Source organism: Oxyura jamaicensis, chromosome 9 (assembly GCF_011077185.1).
Source record: "Oxyura jamaicensis isolate SHBP4307 breed ruddy duck chromosome 9, BPBGC_Ojam_1.0, whole genome shotgun sequence".
Classification (NCBI taxonomy): Eukaryota; Metazoa; Chordata; class Aves; order Anseriformes; family Anatidae; genus Oxyura; species Oxyura jamaicensis.
In genome coordinates this window covers 384944-399132 of record NC_048901.1, presented here as the reverse complement: position 1 = coordinate 399132, position 14189 = coordinate 384944, and positions in this window count along the sequence as shown.

Sequence of the window (14189 nt, the reverse complement as noted above, 5' to 3'; positions counted from 1 at the left end):
CTGAATGGTCCTATAAAGTTTCTGTCACTGATCAAAATCCGTTGTCTTCCAACAGTACCTCTAACTCAGTGATGATTTCAAGCTGTTTCTGCAGTCAGAAATATCAGTATAAGGTGTATTACATATGTTCTATGTGTCAAAGTTAAAACAGCTAAATATGAGAGAATGAATTGGTGAGGGGGGTGGGGGGAGCCTCTGCAAGGGTTCTGTTGTTTCTTTTAGCATATTCTGATGTTTTAAAGATTATACTTGACTTCCAGTTATATATATGTGGAAGAAAAGACCCTGCATATTTATGCCATGTTCTTAAAATATGGGGCAGCCAGTGCACTACAGTTCAAGGGGAGGGATCCCGTTATAAAAACACAGAATCAGTCACGCTGGCTAGACCAAATTTTCCATAACTGTTTCTTGGCTCCAGCATCAGTAATTAGCTAGAGAAAAGCAGAGACAGTGGCATGCATGAAGTGTTTTTTTCCCCAGTTTCTCCTCCCACACTCTGGATATTACTGACTTAGGAACATAGTAAAATCAGTGTTGTCTCCAGGTCATATGGTTTAAGAACCACCAATGGACCAAAATTTCATGACTCTGCCTTATTGTCTTTTCATCCTATCTATACTTTTAGCCCTCACATCCTCCTGGAGAAGGGAATTCCACACCTTAGAGTATTTGCTCAATTTTAAACATAAAATTCTCATGTGGTTTGGGAGCCCTGAATCTTGCACTGTGAGAAATAGTGATGATTCCCTGTTCACGTTCTGATATCATTCATGTGGTTTCATAGTTTTGTCTTACCTCTCTTTTGACATGTCTTTTGCAAGGTAAAGAGTCCTAATCTACCTAAAGTCATTCAAAAACAGTTCAATTTTTCCTGTCTTCCTTGAAATCCTTTCCCAGCTCTCCTGTGTCTTTTTGGAGATGGGATGATTAATATCAAACACTGTATTCACAACATTATGGTGTTACAGAAGGTTTATGCATGAGCAGAGTCCTTTTGATTTTTTTTTTCCTGTTTCTTGCCCATAATGCTTAACAGTCAATTTTTAAATTTGACCACTACTGATATTTTTAGAGAATCATCAATATTGACTCCAAGTCCTTTTACCTGAACATTTTGGAAGCCATTTTTGCATAGGATTAAGTGTATTTTTTTCTCCATAAAGATTAAAACACATTACTGGGCACCAAAGATGGAATTCAATTTCCCAAACAGGTATCTAATGTCACAGTGGAGTCAAGCTGGTGTTTTACTTCTGCTACTCTCACATGGATACGTCAGGCACCCTAAGGGACTCTAAAATTACTCTAGATATCTATTTGCAAGCAACTGGAACATACCCCCAGTCAGACAGGAAATCCAACTTCAGGCTTTGATAAACATTAGTAGATCTATCAACCTTGCAAACTTTCATATCATCTGGTAACAGTGGCACTATCTGAATAATCCCCCATCCTTTACAGTAATTATTTATGCATATACAGACTGTACAAATCCTCTGTGATTCCATTAGCAACCTCTCTTCATTATGAAAATATTTTATTCCTACCTGCTGTTTCCTATTTTTATTCAGAACTTGTTCAAGCCATTTTCTCTAACCTCTTAAGAACTTAGTTACTTAAAGATCTTTTGGGTGAGGGAACCTTCATATAGCTTTTTGACAACCCAGATATAGCATCTTGATCACACAGTCTTAACTCACATTGTTCTCTGAGCTCAAATAAAATTGTATTTGTTCTTACTAACCTACCTGTTACCAAAGCTAAACTTAAGCAATTTCACGTCTGAATTCTATCTGGAAAAATATCATCCAATCCTCACAATTAGGTCCTATTGATTTCATCTGATTTGTTCCAAAATCTTTTATTTAGACTCTTCAGTTCAAAATAGCTTCTTATATTCACATCCTATAAGACTGATCCTGGAAGAGAAAAATATCCTTATAAACTTAACGCTAAATACTAACTTAAAACTTCAAATTATGTTTCTTGCTTTGACCTTATGTTACTTAGATATTACATTTATACTTTCAACATTGAGCTCCAGGAATTCCTATCAGGACATTCAACAGACTCTGCTGTACCCCTTGTACAGACACAGAAGATGAACAGAACATCAATGTTTAGCACACCTCTCCAGTACAACATACAGGTCTCAACCTTCCAGATAGATCTTTCTTCTTTACAAACCATACACTAGGTGTATAGTTTACAAACCATACACCTAGCATACACCTAGTATTGATATTGGATTTAATTCAAGAAAAAATTAAATCAAAACTGATATGTGGATAAACAGGAGACATTTTTATTGATAAATCTACTCAGTCTTACCATAAGACAGAAGTAAATGATAATTTCCAGTATGTCACCAACCTTACTGTTTTTGATATAATCCTCTGTGAAAGATCTTTTTTCTTTTTCATGTAGCACTATCATTTTTACATATATTCAGTGCTAGTCATCCGATGTCTGTATCATCAATTAAAAACATAATAAAAAATCTGCTCTTCAGAAGGATGTAAAAAGCCTATTAATTATATATCAGCCATGAGCATGCAACTGTAGACATAGAGTTAAAAAGGAGTTTCGTGATGTATCATTTTCTAAATTGAATGGATATTTAAATCCCAGTTGCCTGAAGAAGGGAGAATAGAGTGTCTAGTGTCTGTCTAATATCTCACTGAAATTAACAATAGTGTGCACTTATAGAAGGAGAAAGAAAATTGCTTGGACAGGTAATATGAATTCCAGACATGCTAGTGATTGCTTTGCTTTGCCATTTCTGAAGTGTCAAGTTTTCAAATCAGTATTATTCACCTCTAATTAATAGTATCAAACCCATTTTTTTTTTCTGTAATTGCTTTTTCATGTGTCTTTTCCATATGTTCTCACCCTAAGACAGTATGTAGGCTTGTGAGGCCTACAACCACACATTTATAGTTCAGCAACATTTATAGTTCATCAAAGACCTTAAGCTATGCTTTTCACATTTTATTAAAAACAAGTTCCAGTTCCATACTGATTTTCCTGCTGTGCATACAAAAATGCCAAAAGCATGTTTGGGGTATATTAACAAATTTCAGCAGCACAAAACCAATCGTACATTTTGCAGATAATTAGACCATCTGAAATAGTTTTGAAAAGGTGGTTTCTTTTGTGATCTGTGAGTAATTCACTTTCATGGACACATCTTAGAACTGGCTAGGGTAATTTACACATTACAAGGCTTCTAGACATAGTTGGACACTTATCCAGTGCTAATAAATTGAAAATGTGTGTGCATGATTTAACAGAGAAAGGAAGATGTGAATGTAATACAGGTAATTGCTGAACTACAGTTCTGCTTCTGACAGCTAAAGAATACATGAATAGAACTATCTGGAGGACACGAGTTACTATGCATCAACTTTCAAAATGTTGATTTTTCTTCTAACTATTTGAAAACAATCATATGACTATTTTTGAGAAAATGCTATATGTCAAAATGTCTGTTTCCAGGCAAAATGATTGTACACATTCAAGTTTGAGTTTGTATTTGGGGAGGGTTGCAGGACTATATTTCTCTTATAGAAATATATTATATATATAGAAATATATATATATATATAAATATATTTCTCTCATAGGACTATATTGCTCGGGGGCGGGGGGGGGGGGGCGGGGGGGTCCGTGGTGTGAAAAAAGCCTATCTATAAAACCTTGGAAGATTTTTTTGCAAAATGTTTCACTTTCAAAAAAAGACGGCTTTCTTGTTAAAAACATTTCTGCTATAGCTCATTTCTACTGGCATTTCCATCTCACTGGTCACTGACTTAATTGATGTATCATTTACAATGCCTAACTTTTCAAAATTGTACTTCTAGATTGAACCCCTGCAGGTTCACAAAGAGCTTCAGTTCCGAAGAGCTCTCTACTTCAAAGGAGAAAGCTCTTCCTTTATCAAGGTTTCATTCCTGCCTCTACCAGCAACACATATATTGCAAGTTTTGTTACAAAGTCTATGGGAAAAACAGAAAGTCTGAGAGCTTCTTAAGGAGGTGGAAGTTTGGGAGAGAAATGGAAACATTTGAAGAGTACAGGAGTGCTTTATTGTGGCACATTGGTTATCCAGTAAATAGCTTTCTTATCTTTCCTTGCTCTTGCAACCCCTCTATTTTTTCTAGAACTGTTTGATACTGAATTTCTCCCATCCCAATCATTTGCACAGAATCACAGAATTGCAGGGGTTGGAAGGGACCTCAAAAGATCATCGGGTCCAACCCCCTGCCAAAGGAGGTTCCTTAGAGCAGGCTACCCAGGCAGGCCCCCCAGATGGGCCTTGAATATCTCCAGAGAAGGAGACTCCACAACCTCCCTGGGCAGCCTGTTCCAGTGCTCCATCACCCTCACCGTGAAGTTCTTTCACATGTTGGTGTGGAACTTCCTGTGCTCAATTTTGTTGCCATTACCCCTTGTCCTGTCCACACAAATGACTGAAAAGAGTTTGGCCAAATCCCTCTGTCTCCCACATACATTTCTTAAATGGACATGTAAGAAAAAATATAAACCTAGATTTACAACCCTCAAGCAGGAAAACAGTGAAACAAGTTGAACTGTGAAGGGCAAATGTCATAATTAAATTAGTAAAATCTTGTAAATTCTATGCCACTGAAATCAGCTTGAAATTGTGTCACAGCCACCAGCACAAAAATTGAGTCGTAGTTACTGAGTCAGCAAATACAAACACTGTTTTTCTTATTTAAAGCAACATTAGACAGAGTAAAGAGAAATAGATTTAAAATGAATAGTGTCCAAATTGTTCAGACACTATTTTTTGTAAGTTTTCTTACATAAGAAATTTCTTTAAGTATGAGCAAAGTTTTTGGTCTGCACTTTAATTATGGAAAAACATCCATGAATTGAGTCAGATTACAAAGGCATGAAACAGGTGTAAAGGTTTGGAGACTTGACTAGCAGTTATATATTCCTGTTCAAAGACAAATTGGAAAATATTTATCAGAGGAAAGTTTTTTTTTTTTTTTTTTTTTTTCTCCATCTAAAACAATTCTCATTATCAATCACAGAAATAATTTTTTCTGTTGTCCATTTTCATTTTCAAGGCACTAGTAGCCAAAATGCTGTACAATTACTTTGTACTGAGCAGACAAAGTATTTCAAACACAGCTCAACCTCTCCTGACTTCCTTCTTAATTCAGACATTCTGGAAATTGTGTCATTCTTATCACTCCTCCTATTATTTCTGCTCTACATCTCCAGTGGCTTCAGATCTTCCTGCTGCCCATCCACCATGGTCTTTGAAAATTCCTCAACAACTCACACAAACCACTGGCATCAGAATCAGCCCTCAGCAGCCCAGCACTACCTTGGAAATCGGATGTCATTATTACCATTGATCACCAATGGACCAGGGGATCTGTGTTAGCTGAAAAGACATTTAACTCTTCAGTATTGCCTCAGTTCATGGTGGTTCCTTTTCTCTCTCCTGATATTTTATTACAGCAGAATCATTTTAATTGGCACATGCTGGTGGAAACAAAACTGCATCTATGGAGGGCCAAATTCTAGTACTCCTGTTCAGGTGGTACAAGTCCCTTGTTCTGGAGTATGTCCATTGAAATCAAGGGATCTGTCCAATTGTTAGAGGTTCATAGGAACACATTGTTCTGATAGGTATTCACTTTTATTTCATATGCTTTAAAAATATACACTGTATAAACCATTAAAAAAAAACTTCAATTGAAGTAAGTTTTGCCATAATAGAGCAGGGAAGCAGCAGGAAGTGAACAAAGGGCTACCCAGCACGACACTTATGCTAGCAAACACCAGTTCTCACCTGTTAACTACTGTGAAGAAAATCTTTGGAATCAGTTCCTCCAAAAAATCAAAAATGAAAGAAAAACTGTTCACCATGAAAGAAAACTGGAATTTCAAGTGTGCTGCTGAACGCTTAAAGAGTCTGATCATCATTTTTATCAGTCACTTCTGAGATTACCTGAAGGAATGGATGGAGAGGACTTGGCAGGTATACAAAGTATACACAAGCACAGAACAATTAGTCCTCATAAAGTTGAAGTAAAATGAGGGGTAATTCCACTGGGCCCCAGCAAAGATACAGTTCCAAACTAAAAATTCTGTTTAGTTCTGAACTAAAAGTTCAGGTAGAGCTTTGGTCCTGGGAAATAATTATAAAGCTTTCTGACCTTACTGACCCAGCTTAGTGAAATGAATATAGCTGAACTGAGGAGAAAAGAAAAATATACAGTGAGAATAAAAACAGGGTTCCTGACCTGTGACAGCTGTTCAGATTCTTGAGAAAAGACACGTCATTGTCAAAGGCTCTTTCATTAATAGATGTCAGCCTTCTTGGCTATATCCAACCAAGCAGCATATAGAAACAAGTGGAAAAATTCTGTTCTCACATATATATATATATGTCCACAAACCTGGAGATGTTTGCCTTGAAACTGTCAATAAAGACCAAAGTGATTTTTTTCAGGACATCTGTTTGCAATCCTATAGACATAAAATGAGCATTTAATCATTAGTTTTATTTACCAATCTAAAGTGCAATTACACATCCTTGCCTTTGTGAGGATCATGACCTTGGGCAATATTTCATCAGTGTGAGTGATCAGTACAAATCTGTCCCCTCGCTATTAATAATAATATTTCATTATTTGGAATAGAATGCTCTTGCAGAGAGACCTATGATTACTGAAGAAACTATGGTTTTATATCTTACATATGTTGAATCTGCTTTATATTAGCCTGGGGTGCAAAGCAAGCTTCAACTAGAAGAGTCCAGCTGTGGGAAGCATGGCTTGGTGAATTTTCGAGTGTTACGAGGCTGTCTTCCCAATCACTGCTACAGGAATGTATGTTTCATCCTCAGAGAAGGCTTGCATATCCACAGTCCAGCAATTCTTAGCTCCACAAGAAGCCCAAAGGGTCTGTTCACAGGTGACACAGCATAAATCCTGAGGTTGTATCCCACTCTCTGTTGTTTACATATATAGGTAGTCTTAAACAAGGGACGCTTTAGCAGGCAAGAGCAAGGTACAGTACTTAATGTGCAAATTCAGTTCAGCAGAACTCCAACTAAAGCATGTCAGCCTCAAGGGCTTTTCTCTTAAACAGTGTTCCTAAGTTCTCCACAGAAGGAAACTTGCTGAACTACGTCTTTCTGAACTTTAAAGAAGAAAATCCTGATTCTCACCTGAATTAGGGAGTAAACGAATGAGTAACTTCACTGAAGGCAAGAAGCTGCCCTGGTCTAATGCTAGGAGACCTACAGAGAATCCAGACAATGCAGTCATTACAAGAAAATGTTCCTACTTTTTTTCTTTTTAAAGTCTTTTGTTATAGAAACATTATCCATCTCTGTAGCTTTATTCTCAGCAGCAAACCTTAGACTGATCTTTGAGGATTCTCTTAAATAACCTTCAATATAGACATATAAAAGAAGCAGACCAGAACATCAAACCTAAGGTTTACTTTTAAACGTATCTCTATCCTCTCTCTCATTCCCAGATTGCCCTCCTTCCCCCCCTACCCTTCCTTCATCCTTTTCCCAAGCCAGTTTCATTCCCATCTTTTTCTCCCCAGATTATTCCCTTGCAGCAGGCAGAGAGGTACCACTTTCAGGCAACTCCTGCTGTGCATCAGTTGTTCACATGAAGACTATTTCTTGAGGCTCCTTTGAGTGGCTCAGCCTGCCCAGATCTAAAAGAACATGTACTCCTGCCACAGTTGCTTTGGCCTTAATAATTTCCTTCTGTGTCATTTAGTTCTTGGCCACAGCAAAAGCTAATTTTTTTGGAAGGTGAACTTCTGCCTATTCTGAATAATTTCAGATTCAGTCCTAGACTCTGACTGGTACTTTGTGTTTTAAGATTCCTTCTTTTCTTTCCCTGGGAATTAATGAACCTTTTCAAATTGCCTTGTCGTGTAGCACAAGGTGTTTTTTTTTAGTTTTGCCAATAAAATAAAATAAAATAAAATAAATCCAAAAGAATTAGTTTTTATCTGCTAAACATCTCCTGATTTCCTTACTACTTCTTTGAAACTGAGCATCTGGGAAGTCGTGCTGTTCCTGTTTAGGTAGAGCAAAGCCTTGATGGACTGACTCATGCAAATTTGGATTCAGATGATGTTCAATGTACAAAGATGATGTAGAAATTCATAAGAGTTCTTTCCTCTGGTAAAGAAATCAACCAACCAACCAATCAACAAACCAATGTACCAAACAAACAACAACAACAACAACAAAGAGCAAATATCCTGGCCTTTTTAGAAAATCAGTCAACACTATGAAAATCAGTCGATACTATCTGCAGATAATCTGGCCAAAACACTGAATTTCAGTGGGTGTCTTATGCGGTGTGAGGCTGTTTTGTTGTTTACTATATACTCTAGAATACCTCCGTGCACTAGTTTCAGTTCAGTTACTTTAAGCCAAAATCATTTTCAATCTCTGCTACATTCAGCTCCTCATCTTTCCTGGCTACATCCACATGCTTTATTTTTATCTTAGCAAAAGAAGGAAACTTACTTTCTGATGGAGTCCTGGAAGAAAATCTGTGGTGGTGGTGAACTGGGAGAGGGTTAGAAGAAGCACAAACTTGAATGGGGATGAAAGAAATATGTAGTCACAAGTCCGTGACTTGATCATGCAACAGAGGAATGTATACCAGTATTGTCAGTAGAAAGTAGCCAAGTTCTCTCAGACTCTTACTTAGATATTATAATGCCTAGACTGGGTTTCCTAAGACATGGTCCTAGAATCTGTGCAATACACACCCTTGGTGCTTGTGCAAGACACAATTGTGCTGTTTTTGACCCAACAAATCAGCATTTACAAAATTGGTATTTTGTCTTTGAGCTGATATTTATCAACATCCTCTGGCTTCTTTAATTTGTAGGTCAAAATCCTTCTTAGCATAAATGGAGATCTGGTCTCTGGTTCTTTGTCAGCATTATAACTACATAACTAACATAACTACATGTAAAGGCGGTATCATAAACTATTTCTGGTAGAGTGTTTTTACTTTGGCCTTCACAACACTTCTTTCACAGGTGCAAACACTTTTTCTTAGGAAAGTTTAAAATTACACCTGTTTAAATTGTGCAAAGTAAATGAATTGGGACAACTAAGTCAAAGGATTTCAGGAAAGAAACAACAACAACAAAAAAAACACCATAGTTTTTCTTTTTTTTTGGGGGGGGGGGGGGGGGGAGTAAGGTTTCAAAAACAAGACCTAATAGGCTCAAGGGTTAAGGGACAAGCTACTCTTATAGTGCAAAGATACTGCTGAAAATTTTTACCAGTATTGGAAGTGGAGTTGGCAAACTGATTTAAATTAGTCAGGGCTAGATATACTGGGGAGGCTACACTTGCAAGTCCATTTTTTTTACAGCAGTGCTTCTTTTGGATTCTTAGACAAAAGAGTATAAAATGGGCATTCTCCACTTGATGCAATTTCACTATATAGTGATTCCCATCAATGTATAATTAAAAGTGGATTTCCTTTTCCCTGTTTGGCTGAGGTGGGGGAGGGTCTGCATAAACCTGGCTGATGTGAAGTGAACAAAGAGAACTTTCATGAGTTCTCCTGCAAACAGTCTATCAGTTACAATTCCTAGTGTTCACACTGCTGCACTGTTCAAAAGGAGCTCAAAAAAAAAAAGTCAAGCAGGGGGTCCAAGAAAAATTCAACCCGCATGCCAACTAAGGGAAAGAAAGAGAAGGCAGGGGAAAAAAAACCTATCTTTTGTTGTAAAAAGAACTAATGAAGCTGCTCTTAGAACTGTCCATGGTGACACAACAAGCCTGTGCACCCACACACATTGTGAGAATGCCAGTCACCCACAGTAATGAGAAAAGGAAACACTCTGGGCAAAGGAAATATATGAATACACTGCTTTTATGGTTTAACTGTGGGTAATCACAGCGCTGGCCCACAATATCTTGTGCCAACTGCCAAAAGTGGTAAAGTAATACATAAGGTTGTCTACTTATATTTTTTTTACAGACAAGATGGACTGGTGGGGGGTAAAATCCCATTATCATTATAAATTGCTAATTAAATAATTATCAATTAGATGGGCAGACAGAACTCATTCCAATGAATTCCTTGGAGGGATTTCAGTAAAGAAAAACAGTAATTTTGATTATTTTTTTTATCTATACTTCCTGCCTAGGGGCTCTAAATAGAGATGATATATGTTGTATCCCATGTTAGACTTTCACACAGTATATCCCATGTTAGAGCTCAGGGACAAACACTGAACTTTGGAGCATATATAGATCTTTTTTTCAATTTTTCAGATAAATGGCCTTAATTTCATGACATTAATTAGAAGCCCAGGGTTATTTCCTAAGGAATAAAAATAATATTTTCCAGACTTTTATGCGGTTTTGAGAAATCATTTTTTTTTCAAGCAACTGATAATATTTTCTAATGTCATTTCATTTGCTTTTCCTTTTTTCATAATCCAGAATTTTCTTTGAAAAAAAAATATTTAATGCATATAAATTTACAGATGTTGAGCATGGCTGAACATAGTGCAAGGAGTATTTTTAATGAACTTTGCTCTATTCATTAAAACTAAAACCAATACAACATTAAATCTTATGCCCATAGGTTTTAGCTGTCAAGTTTTCCAATCAGACCCTTGGGCAAAAATACTGTTGTCGCAGTACTGAGCAACAGAAATGCTCCTGTACTGTCCTGTGCCCCTTACTCATGTGAGTAATTTTTCCTGAGGAGAGGGGTCCCAACAGCTTGAATAAAACTTACTCAGATATAATTAGTAATTACTCATATGCGCACAGACTGGTTGTACACACACCTTTCTTGTCCTAAATGAGTTTTCCAAGACAATTAAAAACTATATTGATGTTCAACGGCTATTAAAAGAAGAAGGAAAAAAAAAAAAAAAGCCTCGGTTGTCTGTAGCAGTGAGTATTTTCAAGGAACAGAAGTTCTACAAACTGAAGAGTCACACTAATGTTTGGGACATAGTTTTCATTGCTGGCAAACACCACCACCGCCATCAAAAAAAAAAAAAAAAAGTATGGAACGGAAAGGATAACATGAAAGGAAAGGATAACATGAAAGATGGACTTTTAATTCCAAAGCCACAAACATTTAAATATGAATAAGGCTTGCTGCAGTCCTCAGTCTTTTGTCTGGAAATACGAAGCTCTGGAACTCCTTTTGTTGTCTTCTTTGTTAACTGTATGAGGCTGAAAGGAGTTAGATGCCTTGTTTCATTTTCAAGCCCCATCACAATGAGGACCTCAAAAATAAATTCTGATAAATACATGAAAATTCTGATGGGATGATAAAGGAGAGAAAACTTTCTTTTCCAGAGTAATCTATCAATAGGTGACATACCAGTGATGACATCATTAAAAACAAAAGGCAAGTTAGAATTTTAACGTTTAGAAAGGGGAAATGAGTTACAGCATAAAATAAAAATATAATTATAGTAAAACATTTGAGAACACTGATATAAAATATATTTGGCAATATAAACATCTTTTCCCTCAGGTTTGCTATTTTTCTCTGGGAGATCACATAATCCCAAGGGAAGTTCCTTATGATGATGTTCCCTAATGTGATTTACTTTGAGGAATACTTAATGGAGAAAGGTGCCTACTACATTTTCTTATTGAGTTTTTGTTCATGGTCCAGGATTGATCCACTTGAGTCTTTCAGCAGGGAGTAGTTTTCCAGTGTGGCACAGCATGACTCCAAATCAATAAGGTTAATAGATGTGGTGGCCACACAGTCAGAGGTGATGTGCCTGGCATTTTCTGTGCCAATGAAGAAAATTTCTGATGACGAGATGTCATTTTTGTGCCGGCAGTAATGTCACCCTGATTACCTAGAGCACATAGCCAGTTAGTAAGTTAGCAAGACTATAAATGGCCCATTAATCTGAATTATCTTTACAGCAACTGTTTGAAAATTTTTTTCTTGCACCCAAATTACTGGCCTCTCTGAGATTCCTGAAATGCCAACAGCACACTTGCTATATAAAAATGACATTGCTGTGAAAAAGTGACTAAATGGGAATGGCTAGTTTGGAACTTCACTTTATATTTTTAAAGTCTCAACAGCATAGTATAAAACATGCAAAAAAAAAAAGGCAGTAATAACATTGATGCCAAATCTGCTGGTGTAATGAGAGTGCCATGTGTTGGTCTTCCTGCAGTTCTAATTTTCTCTGACATTTTAAAATATGCAAACTCTCAACAGTGCCTCCTAGAGCATTAATGGGTACATATTCCCAGATGGCTTGAGTTGTGAACGAAGTGCTGGACTGGACTGCAAAGATAAATCTGTTTAATATTCCAATATCTAAATATCAGGAAGGTGTAATTCAGAGTGCAACTGAAAGATGAGCTTAACAGAATACAATTTATAGTGACTTTAGTTAACAAATGGCATTAAGGGAAGGATTTCCATAATTAAATCATTAACTAAAAGGAAATATTGATTTCCTCTCTGATATTACTATATCATCACTTGTTGGACTTGCTGATGCCCAAAGAGCACTTAGTGCAGTCTTTATCAGCAACAACAATAATTTGCGTTATGATAATACTGTCAGGAACCATCAAGCATAGAAAACAGAGCAAGGTACTCTGTGTACTGAACATCCTTGACCCAGAGACTTCACAGATAGCAATTTGAAGAAAAATAATAGGATGGTAGGATGGGTGCAAGGAAAGTCTGTGCAAACAGACTGGATAAAATGATGGTTTGTATTACAAGGCTTGCTCCATATTGCCTTCCTTCAACTATCTCTACTTTTTGTTAACTGGAGTGAGCCAGCTTTACTTCAGCTTTTCCTAGACATCTTTCCAGAGCTTCTAAATAGATGTTTTATCTGAAGAGCTAAATTCTGTTGCAATTTACATCAAGAACTCTCATTTTCTAATAGTAAGAGTTCTGATTTGTTTTTTTGACAGCTCTTTATATTTTAGTGTTGTCCAAGGGAAGTTGAGTGTGCACTATGGAAGGAATACAGCATACTCTATGATGATTCTAGTTATATTCTAGTATGCTCATTAAACATGTTAAATAGTTGAACATATTGACATATTGAGTTAACTTGAAAATGCGGAAGGAGTGGAACAGGCAAGGTAAAAAAAAAAAAAAAAAAAAAAAAAGCATCTGAAAAGATTCTGCTTAATTAAGTTGTAATCAGTTAGTATTGATCATTAGTCCTTTCTTTTATCAGCTTGATGAAGATAATGATGATGCTGATGATGAAAGGTGCAGCATTTGGATCATAAAGGAAGGAAAAATTGTTTAAATATTTGATGATAATTTGTTTTTGGTGAAAGGAGTTATAGGCTGTACAATATCATGTATTACTCTCAGATTGATGACAGAGCTTGAAAATACCTGAATAAGCAAGATTTCCTTTTCTTGGTATACTTTTCCAGATCTACTTTTAAAGAATCAGTCCACTCAAAGCTAAAATGAAGAGGTGATATATTTTGGGAAAATGCATTAAAAATATGTTATTTTCTACCTCAGTCTTTCAGCAGTAAAACAGTTCTTTTGCCATTTAAACATTCAAAAATCATGTCTCATTTGAATAAATTAACATATTTTGTGGCAAAAATTAATTCCAAGGAAGGAACAATAAATAGGAAAGCAATTTAAATGTGTATTTTACAGAAGAGGAAAAAAAAAAAAAGAAAACCAACATTGTCATGCGTATGACAGCTCAGCTAATTTGATGGGCTTTGATGTTAATTTAGGGTTTACTTTAATTTCAAAACATATTTTTTCACTTAATAAGGGAAACAAAAGAAACTTTCAACCGGTTTGTTATCTGGGAATGTTTTGGCTTCTCAAATGTGAGAACATGATTGTTTTTATTTCCAGGAGGATATAATAACACTGAAGCAATAAAAAAGAGTCAAGGCAGCTTGCACAGCACAGGAAGTTCACAGCCAGGGACTTAATTTCCCACACAATGTACTGTGCAATGGGCCCATTAACATAGATGAATAGGCTCTTTAAAGTTTTTTTTTTTTTTTTTTTTTTTTTTTTTTTTTTTTTCAGATATGCAGCTGCCGCTGAATGGTGCTATGTTAATAAGGTACTCACATGCCTATTCTTCAGGTACTCTGGCATTCTCTACCTAGGTAATCTCCATAT